This window comes from Toxorhynchites rutilus, chromosome 2 (genome assembly GCF_029784135.1).
Source record: "Toxorhynchites rutilus septentrionalis strain SRP chromosome 2, ASM2978413v1, whole genome shotgun sequence".
Taxonomy (NCBI): Eukaryota; Metazoa; Arthropoda; class Insecta; order Diptera; family Culicidae; genus Toxorhynchites; species Toxorhynchites rutilus.
In genome coordinates, this window is record NC_073745.1 from 113,817,593 (window position 1) to 113,832,002 (window position 14,410).

General features: G+C 39.5%; 1 protein-coding gene across 9 annotated transcripts in view; it reads right to left on the minus strand.

Moving 5' to 3' along the window:
• The window catches only part of LOC129767972 (uncharacterized), a 142,400-nt gene that overhangs the window by 3,185 nt on the left and 124,805 nt on the right, over positions 1 to 14,410 (minus strand). The window lies entirely within an intron of this gene.

Consider the following 14,410-nt stretch of genomic DNA (forward strand, 5'->3'; position numbering starts at 1 on the left):
AATTAGCAGTTTTAATTGATTTTCAAGTTTTTCATGATGGGTGTTACGAATAATATTTGGTCGACTTAGACTATACATAAGTATTCCTTTGAATCGTGCATTCAAAAAACAGGAAGTGGGTTATATCTATGGTATAACCGCAAGGGTGACGTAGGACTATCGTTGATTTAGAGATCATTTATTTGAAGTTGAATCTAAATCCATTCTGAATGAATGAATAAATGAATATTTGGGGGACTGCGAAAACGAGAGCGTTACGTTGGAGGCTCAAGGTTTTATGCATCCAATATTGGATACAATAAACCTTGTTCTGAAGAATAATATTCAGAAGCTTTCCTGCTAACTGCACTTGATTGTCAAATCAACCTTCAGAAGATTTTTTTTTCTTACTCTACTCTCGCACCGTGAGGACTCGTTTCATCGGGACTAAGCAGACGGCTCGTTAGTCTTCCGGTGGTAAGGCACCACGAAAGCAGCTCGGATAAGCGCACCAGCCGCAGGATAGGTGAAGAAGCCACATCGCTATCGACCGGGAACTTTGCGTGAAAATCATCGCTATCAGAAATCGACCGAATTGCTGATCCGCAAGCTACCTTTGCAGCTACCTTTGGTTCGTGGAATTGCTCAGGACCTCAAAACCGACTTGCGCTTCCAAAGTTCCGCGGTTATGACGCTGCAGGAGGCCTATTCGAAGATACCAATTTGTGTGCTATCCATGCAAAACGCGTCACATCATGCCCAAGGATATTCAGCTGGCCCATCGTATCCGAGGAGAGCGTGCTATATTAGCTTAGCATATAATCAACGGCCCTTTTCAGGGCTCCAAATTTGATGGATTAGAGTTCAGAAAAGTTTTTTACAGGCCGAACTGAAAGCAGCATTTAGCGAAAATCGTGGTGTCGATGATAATTCGATACCGATAGGTGCCATGGATATGGATTTGATAGTGAAGAATATGAAAGACATGACATGATGTAGTGAATATATCCGAAGAAATCACTTTGATGAAACTGCATTTTAGAAATTATTTGTGTACGAATGCCGCAATCGATAGTTGACTCTAATTTGCGCTGGGTAATTTCCTCGGAGGACCTTTGAGCATTAATAATCTCTTTCTGGCAAAACGAAAAGGAATGAATCACATTATTCGAAAGATAAAATGAAGTAGTTTTCTGCCAATTTCCTTCAACCTCCAAGCATCTTTTTCTCCCGTTTGTCGTTTTTGCGTTCGCTAATCCTTTCTCACAACACCCATTTCTCGTTTGAGAAATTGTTAAGTAAACATCATTTGCCAGTGCGCGTAGAGCGGGAATTCCTAAAGATTCATTGCACCTCTAATAAATTGCCGAAAGACGTGGTCTTACGTTGATCGCACTTGATTGAAAAATCCAAAACGAAATGTATTTGGTCGCAGCATTATATGAGTAGAAAGTCAATAAACGCTAAAAAATAACTTGATTTTCGCGATGTGAAACATTTTCCGTTTTTCATGTTATGCATCCAATATTGGATACGACAATTTTCTACTGATGGGGAAAAATAATATTCAGAAGCTTTCTTGTTAATTGCGATTGATTGAAAAATCACAAAACCAAATGTATATGGTTGCAGTGTTATAGAAAACATTAGAATAAACTCTTTCGCATGAATGTATTTTTCAATTCCCAGGGGAACTAGCAGATTATTTTTCAGCAACGATGATAGCAACGAGAGTTCCGCGCGTGTATGTGTGTATGTGGCGGCTGCTCCGATGTTTCAAGCGGAACCGTGGCATCACTCTCCTCTCGATGGATTCCCTTCTGGCCTTAGGTGCTAAAACAGGCTCTTGGTGACACCGTTCATCAGCGCTTTCATGATAAACGAAATTAGCTTCACCACAACAGCGACAACATGCTCCAATCGCTGTTCAATTATAACTTAGTGGATTTACGAGCGGCGCTCGCTTATATACCGATTGGTGATTTCAATAGCCTGTTTTGAAAGCAATTTTGAAGACTATTGAAACAAGTTTTGGGATGAAAAAGTAACAAGTAGTTAACGCGTAGACATTTTATCTTTCGAATGAAGTGTTTATCATACCATTTCGTTCAGTTGTTAAGAGCTATTAACGCTCAAAATCTCGGTCTCCGGCGTAATGCTTCCGTTTTCGAAACTTCGATTTTACACCCCGGTATAGAGATGAAAGACGTAGTCCTACGTCAAAAGTTATAGAGGGTGAATTTAAAATATAGAGAATCGACCGCATTGGTTGATGTACGACTATGAAATTATTTATATACTCTTTCGCTGGGTGCTACACACCACAGGGACGAACAAAACAAATTTATGGAAAAATATGAATGGTTTCATTCTTCAACGATTCGAGCTATTCGAACATTTCGAAGTTTTGCAATGAATTCACTTCTCCCAATCTGAAGAAACGTTGTTAGCCGCTCGCTGGCTGTAGCAGTAGTATAGTAGGCATCGGAGAACAATTCAATCGACCTTCGTATTAGGCTTCCAACGGGTGGAGTTTATATTGCAACATGGCCCTTTTCACTATGTCTTCACCTTCGCAATGGTAGAGGTATATGAATATTGTGTCTCGTACTGCATTAATTGCCCGTTGTTGATTACGCGGGTAGTAAAGCACACAAATGTAGAGAACAAATATATGAAATTACTTCTAACTTTCGTTAAATTGAACCATTTGCAGAGCCATTGTAATGTTTAGCGTAATAAACAAATCTTAGAGAAATTACCATTCGATTGGTTTGCAAATCAAGGCAAGTGAACTCTTGTCTACAGTCTAGAAGTATCGAGTGAAAATCGAATGTCGGAAGCCGCAGCGACGAAGTTCGATGAAAAATTCCTGGTTTGACATGTTTAACAACGCGCCCTGTGCGAGAAAACAGTATCCGCAAAGCGTTCTCACGTCACACAACAAATAAGTTGTATTAAATAAGAATTTCACCGTATTGTAGCAAGCTATATACTATCCTTCCTCTGAGATCTCCTTTTCCCCATCCAAAAGTCCATCCTATAGGGGAATGTGTTCCTCACGCGACCGGTGGTGCTGAACCTACCTCCCCTTTGTATCTCAGAAACGGTGCTTCCTACCGAATTTTGATGAGTGTCAAATGAAGGGTGGCTTATGTTTTTTTTAGAGTTACATTTTCGGGAATATTTTTTATAATGTATGGACTGAATGATATCGACAAGAAAACAAGTCGTAGGAAGTTCCTAGAAATCCTATTATATTATCTTTTTGTGTCCCATCAAAAAAAACAGGCATTAGCACGACTGAGTAGTAAATTAATTATGAGATAAATTGTTAGTTGGCATTAGAACAGGATTCGTTAAATACTCGCGCGTTGCAGTAATTTAAAAGGATTTTTCCTTACACTGTAGCCTTTATATAAATAAATAGAAATAGAAATAGAAATAATTCTTAGTTTACCAAGAACACAGCGACAAAGAATATTAGAAATATGAAAACTTAAAATTCCAGAACCCTTATCATCTGGTAACTATCTAGAAGGTCGTTATACACTCTTCTTTTCAAAAAAAGACCCGAAAAAACACACTACAACTGCATGAAATGTAAGAAATATGTTTGTCTCGAACATGCAGTTATGGTATTTTCTGATTTTCACACAAATGAAACCACAATCGATTAATACGTTTTTATGTTATTTTCTAGCTCTTTGTTCTTTCATTAGTTATATTCAGTTGCTTATTTTTAATAAATAACAGGAAAAAAAGTCGAATTCTCTTATTTGTTTTGGAGTATCAAAAATTACTTTGTTTTGAGGAGGCTGAATTAGATGACTGTTAAAACTGAATAAAAACGAAGAAAACATATAAAAATGCCAATAAAGCCTGAAAAATTCACAATAGCAACATTACAGAGAAGTTCAACTTTCGGTCTGTGACACCGTGCGCGAGTTATGATTTTGCACGCGAGTACAGGAGGGTTAAATGCACTATTGCACTATTTGTCAAGAGGCGTAACATAGTTCGAGCTGGCTCATTGCCTGTCTTAATCATGAAGGGACAAACTATTGAATGGGTTGACAGAGTTGTAAATCTTGGTTCCGTGTTTCAAGCTGACTTGGAGTAGGATGGACTCGTCAACCAACAGTGCGGAAAAATCAATGGTTTCGCTGCTCCAACGAATGTTAGGCTTAAAATGTTCAAGGCACTGATTCTGCCACATTTCCTGTTTGGTGAACTTCTGCACGTTTCACCTACTGCATACTCTATGAACAGGTTACGTGTAACACACAATTGTTGTGTCCGTTTCGTCTACGGGCTAAATCGCTACGCAAGAGTAAGCCATCTCCAGTCGAATTTGATCGGATGTCCGTTCGGAAATTTGTATGACGAAAATTTGTATAAAGACGTGCGTTATTAAATTAAAGATAAAAAGATTTGATTAAATATCGTGGTGACAGTTACAAAATTTTATTGAATGATGGTATTCAATCTGAATTTAGAAAGACTATGCATAAGTAGCATCACGAGCAGTGTTGGTGATTGACGAGAGAATCGACGAAAGCATCCAACTTTTTTCAGTATGTGAAAACTGCTTCTTCAATCAATGTGTTGGTCTCGCGTCATACGATACCACTCATTGAGTGAACGAATCCGAACATGTGGTAGACAAATTCATTCTGTCTCGTGAGTTGAACGAACCACGGCAAAGGAGCTGGAAGAAAACCGGGACCGGTGAACAAAAAGACGGAGGGAAAGGTGAAGCGGATGATTAAAGCAAATCCCAACGTCTCAAGCCGTGATTTGGCTAAAAAGATCGGCATGTCGCAGAGCTACGTCCAGAATGCAAAAAAGAGAGCTGGACTACATACATACAAGGTACAGAACTTCCCAAACCGCGATGAGCGGCAACAATCGACGGCTAAAACATGGGCACGGAAGCTCTACGAGAAGATGCTGACAAAATATGGCTGCTGTGTGATGGACGACGAAACGTATATAAAAGCCGATTTTAAGCAAATTCCGGGGTTGGAGTTTTTCACCGGCAAGAGCAAGTTAGATGTGGACGACAAATTTAAGAAGAAGAAAATGTCGAAGTTCGCCTCCAAATATCTCGTTTGGCAGGCCATCTGCTCTTGCGGACTGAGGAGTGAGCCTTTCGTGACAGAGGGCACAGTAAATGGCGAGATCTACAAATATGAGTGCCTCGAGAAGCGCCGTTCTTGCAGCAGCACGACCAAGCTCCGCTATTTTGGCCAGATTTGGCATCATGCCACTATTCTAAAAGTGTCCTGGAGTGGTATGAGGCCAATTCTGTCCATTTTGTTCCAAAGGACATGAACCCGCCAAACTGTCCGGAGCTGCGCCCGGTGGAGCAGTACTGGGCAATAATAAAGCGGGAACTTCGGAAGAGCAAGAAGACAGTCAAAGACGAGAAGGACATGTTAAGAAAATGGAAAAAAAACTGAGAAACTGGTACCGGATGACACTGTAAAGACTTTGATGGAGGGCATCAAGCGAAAATGCGTTCAATTTTACACTCAAGGCTCCATCGATTAACTTTTCTTTTGATTTTTGAAGTAAATATATGTATAAAACTACCCTAAAATTTTGGTTTGATTCTAAACATTATAAGAAAATTGGCATGACATTTTCGGTGTCGCAATAATTTCGTGTTGGCCCTTTATCGTACAAACATTTTTTTATAAGCAGGGATTTGTAATCTAGCTAATTGTATATGCGATAAAAAATGTCAAGTTTTGTAAATGCTTGTGGCACAGTAGTTTGTTTTCGAAGAACAGCAACATTAACGACTATTAACGACAAAAAAAATCTGGACCACACGGCTAACGTAGAGAAGAAAACATCGAATAAAAAAGTCTGGTGCATGCGAATATGCACACAAATGTGATATGAAATTGATAGCGAGAATTTTTCTGTTATCCAGATGGTTAATATGAATTATCCGGTAACTCGATTATCCGGAGCATTTTGGTTTTGATTTTTTTTTATCAAAAATTTTGTTAACCCTCTACAGCCCAACCGCTACCGGCTTCGCGGATTCTGTTTTCAAATTATTCAGACATTATTTTCAATGTTCACCCTCACTATAACGTCTTTAAATATTTTCATTCATCACACATACACATTGTTTTTATGCTGGCAGCTTTCTGCTAGGAGTATTTTATGTTGAAAATCGAAAATTCGAAATAAAAGTGGAGTAGATTTCTCTAGATAAATAAAAAACTTGGCGGGTAGAGGGTTAATTTGTTAATATACTTTATAAATATGATTATTTGAACAAAATTTAATGTATATTTTTAATTAATTAGTTTAATATGCTTTTAAGCTTTCTACTTTGGTACCTATTTGATTGAAAACATAGAAAAATCATCGAATAAAATGCTTTTCAAATGAAGCGAATAAGAATCAAACTTCGGACACTATATCAAATTTCGGACAGATTACACAGTAAACTGTTAACGATGATGAGATCTGATGAAACACGGGAGAAATTTAAATATTTATGAAAGGGTAAATTCTACATGCTCACGCTAAGGAAACGTCAAACACAAACGATAATGAGAAGTGTTGTAAGATTTCAGTCTATTATGTTATAATTCAAATGTAGTTCTCATGTGAAATGTTAGTGAAACCAGGGGATTACTCTAAAGAAACAATTGTGATATTAATTTGATAGTTATATCATCAGTGCATTAAGCATTTCAAGATATTAGAACAAAGTGTCCGAAATATGATTCAGAACGGTAGTTAGGTAAAGGCGAGGGCTGGAAAAGGGGTTGTTCCATACATAGATTTATAGATTTATATACGTTGGAATTTCCAAATTTAAGGGGGGCAGTATACTATGAACATTATAAAAAGTATGTGATATTGGCCATTTTTTTCAACGAGAAAATAAATTACTATGATTAATCTGATATCACAGTTTTATTAGGTACATATTATACAACAATCAAAAAAATGGTGTCAATTGGACTGTCTTCTGAATAGCCGCAACCGGTTTGTTGAACCCTTGCAGCCAAAACCTTGTAAACTGGTGGGAGTTTTACAAGTTTTTCTAGTGGACCGATTTCAACCAATGATTTTTTTTAGATAATCTGAGATATATTTCCTGCCATTTTATTCTCATTTTTTAATTTTTTTAAAATATTGATTACTAACGAAATAGCGATATTTTTTGTAACAAAATTGCTGTTTTGTCTCAAAAAACGAAACAAAAACATTCACCAAAATTTTATTTTTCAAAATATCAAAAAAATCCTACGTACGATGACAGGAAATTTAGTGGAGAATCTGGGAAAGACAATTTCATCAGAATCGGATGGACCGTTCCGGAGGCAGAACTCCCACTAGTTTGCAAAACTTAGTTTCGAGGAAAACGCGTTGTAAATTTTGGATCCGCACTCCTACGCAAAAACATAGGTCCACTAATTGGTTCGTAACTTTGGAACGAACCATCGGCCACCTGGGACAAAAACTACAATAAAGTACACATCCCAGAATCAACCGGTACCTCGTCTCAAGCCTCGGTTACATAAAACATAGCATCCCTAATGTTGATTCGCTTAACCATGTCATCGAACTCCTCTTGGCTTCTGGATGCCAAGCTTTTGCTTGTAGTTGGACTTGATCATTTGAATAATATTTTGGTCCATGAGATGTAACAAGGCGATGAACTTTTTTTCGAATTTCAAAACATTACTCCTCCCCCAGGGGGCGCTAGTCAATTTCTGGCTAAGATAATGCAATAGAATTGCCGAGAATTGCCAAATAGGAAGCAAAAAGCCGATGGAAAATGTTGTTTCAGTGCCTATTTGTAACAATGATGCTGATCGGAAATTCTGGTTATATTTATCCAAAATTCGTCCCGACGTCTCTGTGGAAGCGGTATCGGCTATGGTCAAAGCCAATCTCGGGATTGAAGATAATATTTCCGTGGCGAAGCTCATCCCGAAGGGTAGAGAGTTAGAATCTCTTACTTTCCTATCCTATAAAATTGGCCTCGACCATTCGACCAGAGAAAAAGCACTGGATCCATCAACATGGCCCGAAGGTTTGCTGTTTCGGGAGTTCGAAGATTACGGCTCCCAAAAATTTCCATTTCCACCGAAGCACAAGAAGCCAACAACACTGTTGCTGCCACCAGAAACTACACAACCTCCGATCACGCCTATAACGAGTTTGATTCCTTCAGCCCGGGACGCAACAATATAAGCCATTTGGAAGGCCCTTATCCCTCCATCACAGTCGTGTCCTTTCCGTCAACGGTCAACAGTCGTCCCGGACCTGTGTTTTGGCATGGAAAAGGGGTCTTCCAGCCCTTTAGTGCAGGCGAGTACAATTCCTTATACTTCAATTTCGTACCTGATACTCGTTACGATTCCAGTCACATCTGGTTACCAAGTATGACAACGTCGCATAATTACCATCCATCCGGTCGCCCATGGTTACTCCCAACGGAATGCACACAAAACAGCATGATGGAAGCTACCAAGTCGCCCGACACAGTCGAGTGCCGGTGTCGTCTCTCCGCCGACTGTTCCTCCCATCCAAGACATTCCGTTCCTGTGTCTGGAGCTGGCGAGGGAGTCTTCCAACTTGCTACCTCAGGCAAGTACGGCTGTAATTTCGCTTCTTCGCTTCCTAAAATTGGTCCCATTAACAGTGACACGAACCCTGAAGCATCCGTCGATTCTGCTGCTTGTCGGTCACCAATCATCGAAACAGAACATCTTTCATCACCGTCTCCGCTGATTGTTTCTGGGGAATTAACGGTTTATTACCAGAATGTTCGGGGAATGCGGACAAAAATTGACGACGTTTTCTTGGCCATTTCATCCTGCCATTATGATGTAATTGTGCTGACGGAAACTTGGCTCGACGATAAAATTTTTTCATCACAAGTTTTTGGAGATTCGTACACAGTTCTTAGAACAGATCGCAGCAAAGTCAACAGTCGTAAATCAACTGGCGGTGGAGTGTTGATTGCTATTTCAAGTAACCTCAACGGATACATCGATCCCACATCTGTAAATGTTACACTCGAACAGGTTTGGGTCAAGGTGAAGCTGCAATATTGCTCAATGAGTATCGGTGCTATTTATCTACCACCTGACCGCAAAAATGATTTAGCAAGCGTTAGTGATCATATTGAGTCAATTGCAGCGGTCTATTCCCGCCTTGGGGATAATGATCTTGCCATTTTGCTTGGTGACTACAATCAGTCGGGACTAGTCTGGAACACTCCAAGAAACGATCGTCCTTCCGTTGATGCCTTGCAATCTAGCATTTCTGTCGCTTGTTCTTCGTTACTAGACGGTTTCAGTTTGCACGGTTTATCTCAAATCAATCATATTACCAATCAGAATGCACGAATTTTGGATTTTGCCCTGGTGAATGAAGCTACGCTCTCACGATGCCTTCTCGAAGAAGCAGCCGAACCGCTCTCCGTTCTTGACTCCAACCATCCTGCTTTGGAGTTCACAGTTAGTCTATCACAGTCCATCGTACTTGAAAACATTCCGGATGAACCTGGACTTGACTTTCATCGAACCAATACTGAAGGCTTACTAGAAGCCCTTCGCCAAACTGATTGGCATTTCTTAGAATCCGCTGACGATATAAACGTTGCAGTTGATTCCTTTACAAGCTTGCTTAAAAGTCATTTGGTTGATTTCATCCCACTGCGCAGACCGTCTCCTAAGCCACCCTGGGGAAATGCACACCTAAGACATCTAAAATGTCTAAGATCGAAGGCGCTTCGAGTTTATTGCCGATCCCGGTGCTTATATACCAAGCAACATTTCGCGCGGGCTAGTGACAGTTACCGAATATATAACCGCTACTTATACAAACGCTACAGCATACGGACTCAAGAAGATTTACGTAGACACCCTGCACATTTTTGGAAATTCGTTAAGTCAAAACGGAAGGATAACAATGGGTTGCCCGCGGAAATGTTTCTGGGCAACGAGGTTGTTCATTCAACTGCAGAAAAATGTAGATTGTTTGCAACTCACTTCAAAAGCGCATTCAACGACACGATTTCGTCAAGAATCTTGGACGCTTGTAGAGATACACCAAGAGACGTGTGCCATCTGGGAAACCTCGACATCACACCGAATCAAGTGAAATTCGCCATAAACAAATTGAGATGTTCAATATCCAGTCCTGATGGAATACCTACCTACATCCTTAAAACATGTTGTGAGGAGTTGGTTTCTCCACTCACGTCCATCTTTAATCTGTCATTAAGGCAACGCTGTTTTCCCACAAGCTGGAAGACGTCTATCATGTTTCCTGTGTTTAAAAAAGGGAATCGGCAGAATGTTGAGAACTACAGAGGAATAACTTCGCTTTGCGCCTGTTCCAAGGTTTTCGAAATTCTTATGAACGACCTACTTTTCGACTCTTGCAAGAATTACATTGCCATGGATCAGCACGGGTTTTATCCGAAAAGGTCAACTACCACGAACCTAGTTCAGTTCGCCTCTTTTTGTATAAAAAACATTGATGCTGGTGCCCAAGTCGACACCGTCTACACAGACTTGAAATCTGCCTTCGATAGAGTTGATCATGGAATACTGTTGGAACGATTAGGGAGAATCGGTATCTCCGCGGATATTATCAGCTGGTTCAAATCATACCTCTTAAATCGTAGGCTCACTGTTAACATTGGGTCGGTAACTTCGGAACATTTCTCGAATTTATCTGGCGTGCCACAAGGGAGCAATCTGGGTCCCTTGCTATTTTCAATATTTATTAATGAGCTATCTGTCATACTACCACCCGGCTATCGACTGTTTTACGCTGACGACGTCAAAATCTACATGGTCATGAGGAGTATTGAGGACTGTTACGCTTTACAACGGCTGCTGAATCGTTTCACTGAATGGTGTACACGGAACATACTTACGCTAAGCATTCATAAATGCAACGTTATCACGTTCCACCGCAAGCTCAATTCGACAGAGTACGATTACGCAATTGACGGACAGTCTCTCGATCGTGTATATCAAGTTCATGATCTCGGGATCATCCTAGACTCAGCATTCACCTTCCGATCACACTACAACGACATTATTTCTAGAGCTAACCGCCAGCTGGGATTCATGTTTAAAATATCCCAAGAGTTTAACGACCCACTTTGCCTCCGGTCTCTATACTGCACTCTGGTGCGATTGATTCTGGAATTTAACTCTGTAGTTTGGTGCCCATACCAGTCAACATGGACCACAAGAGTCGAAGCAATACAGAGGAAATTCGTTAGATATGCCCTCCGACGTCTTCCGTGGCGAGATGCATTGAACCTTCCCCGATACGAAGATCGATGCAGATTGCTGGGACTGCAGACACTGGAACAGAGAAGGAGTATTGACCATGCTGTGTTTGTTGCAAAAATTTTCAACGGAGAAGCTGACGCACCGGAATTATTAGGACAGCTTAACATCTACGCTCCTGAACGACTGCTTCGCCAACGAAACTTTCTGCTTCTTGAGCCCCGAAATACTTTGTACGGCCTTCATGACCCTGTGCGATTCATGTCGGCAAGTTTCATAAAGTTTTCGCTCACTTTGATTTTGGCTCTACTGCGTTCGCATTCAAACACAGACTCACAGAACTGAATAGGATGAACCACTGACAACGACATTAACTTTCGCTTAGTAAGCGATCGATCGTGAGTTCAAAACTCAGGGCCCTCATTGACCATCTTTATGTTGTTACAGAATAACTACGTCCACACAACAATCATCAGCGATGGAGATCGATCCACGGTCGAAATAAGATCGATTCATCCATACAAACTGCTCTGCTTTGCAAGAAACATCGGGCTGCTGTTCTATAAATAACCCAACAATGACCAATATCAACTGTCTCCGCTGTCCGGTCTAACTGGATAATGGAAGAACAGATAGAAAACTCTTACGCCCAAATGGCTACTGTGTAAATGTGTACCATATGCAATGGTTTAGAAAGGAATACTCTAACGCCGAAAAATGGCAACTGTGTAATGTGCTAATTATAGATATGATAAACATGTGACATGTACACGATTAAAATTCGGCTCTGTTACAGCTAAAATGCTAATGAGCTTAAAATAAACAAAAGGGATAAAAAAAAACGACATTAACTATGGACAAGGGCCCAGTTCCCAATCAGTTTTTTGTTATTTTTTTTATGATTTGACCACAGTTGACGCCTATTATTATTTACTTTTTTATATTTGTTGTGTTCAAAATGTGCTACTTTTTTATACTTATATATGTTTTGCATGTGAATGAAAAGATATGGGGTTTTGGCCTTCTCTATTTGGTTTTTCCCCATCTTAATTCATTAAGACAACAAAAAGTCAGATGAATAAATAATAAATAATAAATAATAATAATAATAATATACAAATAAGTCAGTGCAAATCATAGTTATTTTACGTTTACCGAGAGATTTTCTTTCGATTTTTTTATGATTCGATTATCCGGAAAATTCGATCATCCGGAGTGAAAATAATATCAACATTCTGGATAATCGAGTCCGACCTGTACTACAATTTCAAATAAGCAAAGAACATCGAAAAATTATTTTTATTCAAGATTACAAAACTTGGAACTGTCTTTAGGGATGATAATCAGAGAGAGAATACAGTTACTTCACCACAAATCAAATTAAACGAAACGAAAAAGACGAAACTGAATTAAATTTTACACGCGAGGCTAACGATAACTTTTGGGAATGTTTCGAACATACAAACTATATTTCAAATATACAACCAATGAATAAAACGTTCAGTTTTGAAAAAAATGATTTATTTTGTGTTAATGAGAAATTATTGATTTTTTTTCTAATATCTGGTATCTAATATCTGGCCGGGTAACAAATATTGGCTGGATACGCCGTATACCTGATATCCGTTTAATCTCTAGTCGAGAGTAAGTAGTCTGAGGAACTGATTCTCTATTGCTGACCTCTATTGCATCGTATGCCTTTATGAAATCGACAACAAATCAGCCTAACCAGCAAGTAATCCACAACCCATCCCCTCTTAGATGATGTCTACACAAGCAACTTATGATAAATCATTGATTTTTTTACAAGTTATCTCAAAAAGTTTATTTAAATTAGTGTGATCTTAGCCCAATAGGCTGCGAACTTGTTCCCCCACTATTGGACAAAAGTTCGCATTTGACAATTTGTATTATAATAAATATTAGACAAGCAAAACTCGAAGTATTTATAGATTGCGTTTCGAATGTTATATATAGTTACTTTTTGGTAAGCAAACTGAACCCTATTGGCTTTTCTTTTAAAAGTTATTACACGACAACTGTTAGGTGCGCACCTGCGAGCATTATTAACGCCCACTGCACATCGAAAAGTTATATTTTCATCGCACTTCACTTGTTCTACTACTTATAGAATTTTTTCCCTTGTGATTCATTTCTTTTCTGAGAGCGACACAAATCTATCGCAAAGCGATTCGTTCCGAAGCTACGAGGCTTAGCACCCAATCGAATCAGGAAACGAAAGTAAAGCGACGGCAGAAACTAACGAACGAATCATCAAATGATACAAGCGAGCATCGATGAACCCGCGCACAGTTACCAAGCGATGACTCTCACGCTGTATTCATTCAGTGCTTTCGTTTGCACGTCAGTTTTCTGTTTCATGAGTGATTCAAAAAACATCATTGTGTGCGTTGAATGAATCAAATAAGAGAATGCAACGAGTGCTCGTTGATACGATTGGAACCATCCTTGATCACGAGTGATTCGAGGCTTACAAATGTTAATGTACATTTTTTGAAGAAAAAGTACAGATGAGAAAGATCTTTACCCCTTATGGTACAGATGAAAATATGGCAACACTGCCCGGGCGCCATCTCGTCCAGGGCCACAGAGGGCGGCTTTCATCATATCTTATTCCTCTCCGGCATCTTCTATCGTGATAAGCACCATCCAATAACTAATCACCATCCTTCTGTCATCACCACTCGGCTGTAAACACTGGTGGAGTGAACAAACAATACCCAATAATCAAATAAAACGGGCCTTTTCAATGCGACAGATCGTTATCAAAAAGTCTAACGATGTCACGAGCATATCCAAACATATCCAAAATCAACATGCAACAGATAGCCTGGCGGAAACCTACGTCAACTATGTGGTCGTGTCTCGGACACAACCCTCCTGTGACTTTTAAGTGACAGAGTAAGCATGTTCGTATGATTTACTGATGATCGTGTGACACAGATCGTAAGAGGATTAAGAAGTTGACACCGTATTGTGGCATATACTCATTCTTATTATTGTACTTAATATGGTCATTTCCGAAACAGTCCGATAGTAATCAGTATGATATTTTTATAGAATCGCTGTTTTCAAATTGTTATACATGGCTTGCTTCCAAAAAGCACGCT